Raw genomic sequence first — 6192 nt, forward strand, 5'->3', positions numbered from 1 at the left:
TTAATTAACTGTTAGCAGGGCTTAATTTTGGAGTAGGGCTTATATTACAAGCATCCTCAAAAATCCTGAAAAATCATTTTGTATCCTCAGAAACCCTAGAAAATCATGCTAGGTCTTATTTTCAGGGTATCTCTTATTTTCAGGGAAACAGGGTACATATACACACACACACACACACACACCTTTTCGGACTATTCCACTTAAGCCTGAGGAAGAACCCTGCGTAGGTCGGAAAGCTGGCTATAACATCATGTATTTACATGGGGAGATGTGCTGCCAACCAAGACAATATTTTGGTTGCACAAAACATGCGATTAGCCGATAAATGAGCGCTTGCTGGCAAAGCTGGGTAACAACCAATAGGTCTACTATTACAGTATTGTGGGTGATGTCACTCTCCTTAGTACAGTAGAGCTACAGGAGGGGTGCAATGTAGACAGATCATGTGATCAGGCTTATTTGATTGAAATGTCAGAAAAGACAAAATAATATCCAGTTACCTTCAGATCAGGCAGGAAAAATAGAGAGAATACAATAAGGAGATAAATTGTGCATTCTTTATTTTGCTCTTTATCATCTTTTTAAATTGCAAATAATATGTTATATATTTACAGTATGTCAATACTAATGGAGACTGAGAAGGTTAGAACACAGCGAGGGGATTAGGAGGCCCACACCCTTCACAGTGCATTTTGAACTGTATCAAATATTGAAAAATGGAATCAGTAAAACTGACTGCACAAGATCGGAAGAAATACCAGTAAAATGCCGGGCAGCTGAGATCGAAAGGACCTATAGTCAACAGACAGATCCATTAGGCCATTGGAATCCCCTTTCCTGCACCCCAAAGTGAGATGTGAAAGTAACCTTATAGAAACAGTGAATTTTTACATAAATCTGGCACCACCTAGTGGTCATGTTAAGTTGTTCTATGAGTGATTTGCTAGGCGGTATTTACACAAAGGATTTTCATGTGTAAATTATGAGATGGACTGAACTTGAACGTTAAAAGAACCCATTATTTGCGATGGGTTAATATACAGTGCACGGGCAATTTTTCTCTCGGACTGAGAATCTGAGATTCAAAACTCGTAATCTGCCCTATTTGGGGGAGATTGTTATTCAAGAATTATTATTCTTTCCTATGGGAGTGTGAAAAAAATAGCGTTGTACCTGCACGTCATGCAGTCTGCTACAGTGCGAGAGTGTGAAAAAAAAGCGGAAAGGTAGGTCCTGCCCTAGTTTTCTCACATAGAGAAAAACTACGTAGCAGAAAGATACGGCAACTCAATGTTTTGTTTCGTCCCATTTGAAACGTCAAAATGGGAAAAAAACATGCCCATGTGCTAAAGCCCTTGGACTACTTACACACAGTGGAGCACAATCTCGGGTCATGAAACTTGACCTGGTTTCGCGCTCACCAACGTGTGATGAGTTTTTTCACACAATCCGCGTCTGCATGAAAAAAGGCGATAGTGTGTGCTGACACACAGAATAGTATAGGCCCGTATGCGCTCCATGTGCATAATCGTATGAAACGCCCTTAAAGGCCTTACTTTGGGTTTTTTTGTATTATGTCACACTATGGGGATTTATTAGGTTATATTATATTATTTTGGCTGACTGGTCAGTGTGACAACTAATCCATATATAGAAACTAGCTGATATACCCGGCTTCGCCCGAGTTAATTTGGTACTGGTATTTATCTGTTGTTCACACGGAAAATCTTATGAAGTCGTGGTTACTTTAGAGATACTGGGAAAAAAATTGTTCACCATTTTGCATGGTTCTTGGCATTACCCAGGAAACACCACGGGGGTGGGGGGGGGGGTGGGGGGGGGGGGGGCTAACCATGCAAACTTTCCTTTATATAAAATGGCATCCGGAAGTGAGAGAATTAGATTCCGTACGTAAAATTTGGACGCTAATTCTTTTGCGCTTAGAATTGAATAATCGAGTTGGGACCCATTAACTTTTCCTATTTATGACATAATCAATGCCCGTGCCAAATTTAAAGTTTCTATGACACCGGAAAGTGAGAAAATTAGATTACGTACGTAAAATTTGGACGCTAATTCTTTTAAGCTTAGATTTGAATAATCGAGTTGGGACCCCTTTAATTTTCCTATTTATGACATAATCTATGCTTGTGCCAAATTTCATGTTTCTACAACATCGGGAAGTTGGAGAATTAGTGGCCAGTCAGAAAGTGAGTCAGTCAGTGAGGGCTTTTGTCATATATATATATATATATATCTATATATATATATATCTATATATCTATCTATCTATCTATATATATATATATATATATATATATATACACAATCATTGTAAGAAAGAGTCAAGAACCTAGAAGTTGTTGGAATGGAAGAAACTTTCTCTGTGTGATTGTAACGTTGGTATAAGTGATTACATGTCAAAGCAAAAGGAGAATTTATTGTGGAAAACTGACCCCTTGAAGGCGACCTGGCAGCCACAGAAGTGTGAAAATGTTGTGGGGACATTCCTGTGACCCCCTTGTGTGTACGGCCGAGCATTATCCTGCTGGATGCCTCTTGGAAGCCACCATGAGAGGAACACATGTGACTGCAGGATGTCCTGAACATATTGCTGAGCTGTCATTGTCCCTCATACCACTGCAGCGAGCTGGAGTCGGCAGATGTAACTCAAGCGGTCTGTTCTAACTCAGGCCTAGTCACAGTGGTGGCTACTCTGTGTGGAGCGAAGGCCAGTGCAGTAGACAGATCACACAAAGGTGGCTAGTTTAGGGTGACAGGGGTCCAGACATATACAAGTTAGACCACACTGGCCTACCTACATAGACACACAGACATTCCACATGAGGTAGCTGAATAAGTGCTGTGGGGGCCCCAACTCTGGGCCACTACACCACCACTAGGGGTGTCTGACTGTTGTATGTGATGCCTCCTAGACCATCACACCAGCAGTGGGGGCAGCATGCCGCTTCACAGCAAACGCAGGATTTTAGGAGCTCACCCCAAGGCCTGCAGATATGTCATCATTCCAAACTTAACCTGGATTCGTAGCGGAAGACAACCCGGTTCCACTCCGTAGCGTCCAGTTTTGTTATTCATGAAACCCCTGCAAATGGAGGTGAGGGTGGTTGTCAAAGGCAGTATGTGTAATGGGCACTGTGAGACCAAATGTCTTTCAGCCAAGCGCCTGGAAATGGTTCCGACAAACGCAGAGGCCTGTAAGGATGGTGTCACATGTCTCTGAATGGCGGACAATGAAACACTCCTTCAAAAATCAGAGCGTACCTAATGTTATCGGTCACTGGGCACCACCTTTCAGTCTGGACATAAACTGTTATATCCAGTGTGGAGAAGTGAAAAGCGGAAGCTACCTATAACTACAATACCTCAGAGATTCAGCTAGAGATACACTGTGGGGGTTTTATGCGGACAGGTAATCTGCCACAGTAATGAACGCCGGACAACAACGAGCATGTCAGTCAGTGTTTGCTAACGAGGGTACACAGGCGGATCATCATTAGTATGAGATAAACAATTGGTACTACAAATCATTCGCATCCATACAGAATGCTTTCATGGGGAGATTTACTGTTAATGAGCGAGCATTATCATGGCAACATAAACAATCTGATCAGCCAGTAAACAAGGGTTTACTAGTCTGTTGGCTGATCAGTGACATATTAACACTGGCCAATGATTGTGGAAACAAAGGTCTGGGCCTGATCATCGGCCCCTGTAAAAGGACCTCACTAGATACAAGGATCATTTGATTTGCTATTCTTTCTGCACAAGAAATACTTAGATTATACAACACTTAATTTAGCCGAGAGATTGTATGCAAAAACCTGTTTCTCTTAGGGCCCATTTACGTACAACGATTAATCGCTCAGAATTCGCTCAAAAGCCATCTTTTAAGTGATAATCATTCTGTCTAAATTCGCTGCCATCGAGCACTATTCGTTCATCTAGCAATTAGCGATGAGCCAGCTAGAAATTAGTGATGAGCCTCATCAGTGCTGCACGCTGATTTTCTCAGCAGGCGGCACTGCTAACATTCTTGCAGCTGGTATCCCGCTGGGACTTCTCAGCGGAATACCAGCTGAAAGCTCAGAAAAGAAAGGAGCTGTATTTAGAAGACAGCACTCCAGCTGTCTTCTGCATACCCTGCTCGGAGCGCTCAGCTGTATGCAAGCTGAGCGTTCCGAGATCACAGCAGCTGTATATAGAAGACAGTGCTCCCGCTGTCTTCTGCATACAGCAGGAGCCTTCATTTACACACTAATAAGCTAGTTAACTACTTAAGAGCTCATGCCAAGTGAACGCTTAAAACTGTCACACAAACTGCCATTTGAGCGAATTTTGAGCGATTCTCTTGCCATGTAAATGCACACAACGATTATCGCTCAAAAGATTGCTTTTGAGCGAATTTTGAGCGATAATCGTTGTGTCTTAATGGGCCTTTACTTGCTCAGTAGCACAACCAACCATATAACATATAGTGCTGCTATATTTCCTATTTTTGTTAGTGGCTACTACTGCTCTTGCATTGGGTCCTATGTAGAGATGAGCGAGTATGCTCGCTAAGGGCAATTGCTGGAGCGAGCATTGCCCTTAGCGAGTACCTGCCCGCTCGGGAGCAAAGATTCGGCTGCCGGCGCCGGGCGGGGAGCGGCTGGGGAGAGCGGGGAGGAACGGAGGGGAGATCTCTCTCTCCCTCTCTCCCTCCTGCTGACTGCCGCAACTCACCGCTCACCCGCGCCGGCAGCCGAACCTTTTCTTCCGAGCGGGCAGGTACTCGCTAAGGACAATGCTCGCTCGAGCAATTGTCCTTAGCGAGTATACTCGCTTATCTCTAGTCCTATGTATTACTGCATGCCTATAGATCTTCAGCTCCTTGACTGGATCTAGTTTCATGTGATTATAGTATCACTACCTTATATTGCCATGTTAGATACTCTTTATAGAACGTGCAGTTCTTGTAGCTTTTTGTTGGGCATTGTGTGTTTAACCTCCTGCACCATCATGTTCTGTACTGAGTCTCCTCACCTCTGAGAAGTGTCATTAATTATGTGCTACCGAAGCCAGTGTACAGGCGACTATTATTACTATGGTAACAGAGTATACAAAATGGTGTAGTGTTACCAGAGACTTCAGGCCACCAAACGTCACATATTAACTCTTGTCATTCTGTTCCTCTTCTCATTCAAAATGTAGAAAAGTAACTTATAAATTTGTCAATCTATGTAGGACATTGTACAGCCTGTATATCATAGAGAATACAGGGCGTTGCAACAAAATAATGCAAACAGATCTGTACATTGCTTTACCTTGCCTGTAAGGCCGCCTGCACACGGGCGGAAATCCCGCGGCGGGATTTCCCGCGGGATTTCCGTCGCTCAAAGCCTGTATAGGAGTGCATTACAATATGCACTCCTATGAAGACGGCCGCGGTTTGGCCGCGCGAAATCTCGCGCGGCAAACAAACCGCGGCATGTCCTATTTTTGTGCGGGGCTCGCAGAACCTCGCACAGAAACGTCACTCACCCGGCCGCCGGCTCCGGTCTGCGCATGCGCCGGCTCCGGTCTGCGCATGCGCCGGCTGCCCGGCAGCCGGCACATGAAAGAGCCGGGGCCGCCGGGCGCGGGTGAGTACGCGCTCATCTCTGCAGGCGCTCGGGTCGGGTCTCGCGGCGAGAATTCTCGCCACCGGATCCGACCCGCTCGTCTGCAGGCGGCCTTACTCCATTACTTTGTATATAAGGTCATGTCGATGATCTGCCTACGGATAATGAGCTGGAGCTTGTGGGGTGCATGCTGCAGTGTATGGCACATAAGTCATAGCTCAGTTCTGGATAGCTGCTGACTAGAGATGAGCGACCGTGCTCGGCTCCGCCCCTTTTTCGCCCGAGTACCGCGATTTTCGAGTACTTCAGTACTCGGGCGAAAAAATTCGGGGGGCGCCGTGGCGGCGCGGGGGGTTGCGGCGGGGAGTGGGGGGGAGAGGGAGAGAGAGAGGGCTCCCCCCTGTTCCCCGCTGCTACCCCCCGCACCGCCGCGCCTCTCCCCGCCCCCCGGGGCCCCCCGAATCTTTACGCGCGAGTACTGAAGTACTCGAAAATGGCGGTACTCAGGTGCGTAAGTACTCATTACGAGTACGTTCGCTCATCTCTACTGCTGACCCTCCTGGATTAC

This window comes from Eleutherodactylus coqui, chromosome 13 (assembly GCF_035609145.1).
Source record: "Eleutherodactylus coqui strain aEleCoq1 chromosome 13, aEleCoq1.hap1, whole genome shotgun sequence".
Taxonomy (NCBI): domain Eukaryota; kingdom Metazoa; phylum Chordata; class Amphibia; order Anura; family Eleutherodactylidae; genus Eleutherodactylus; species Eleutherodactylus coqui.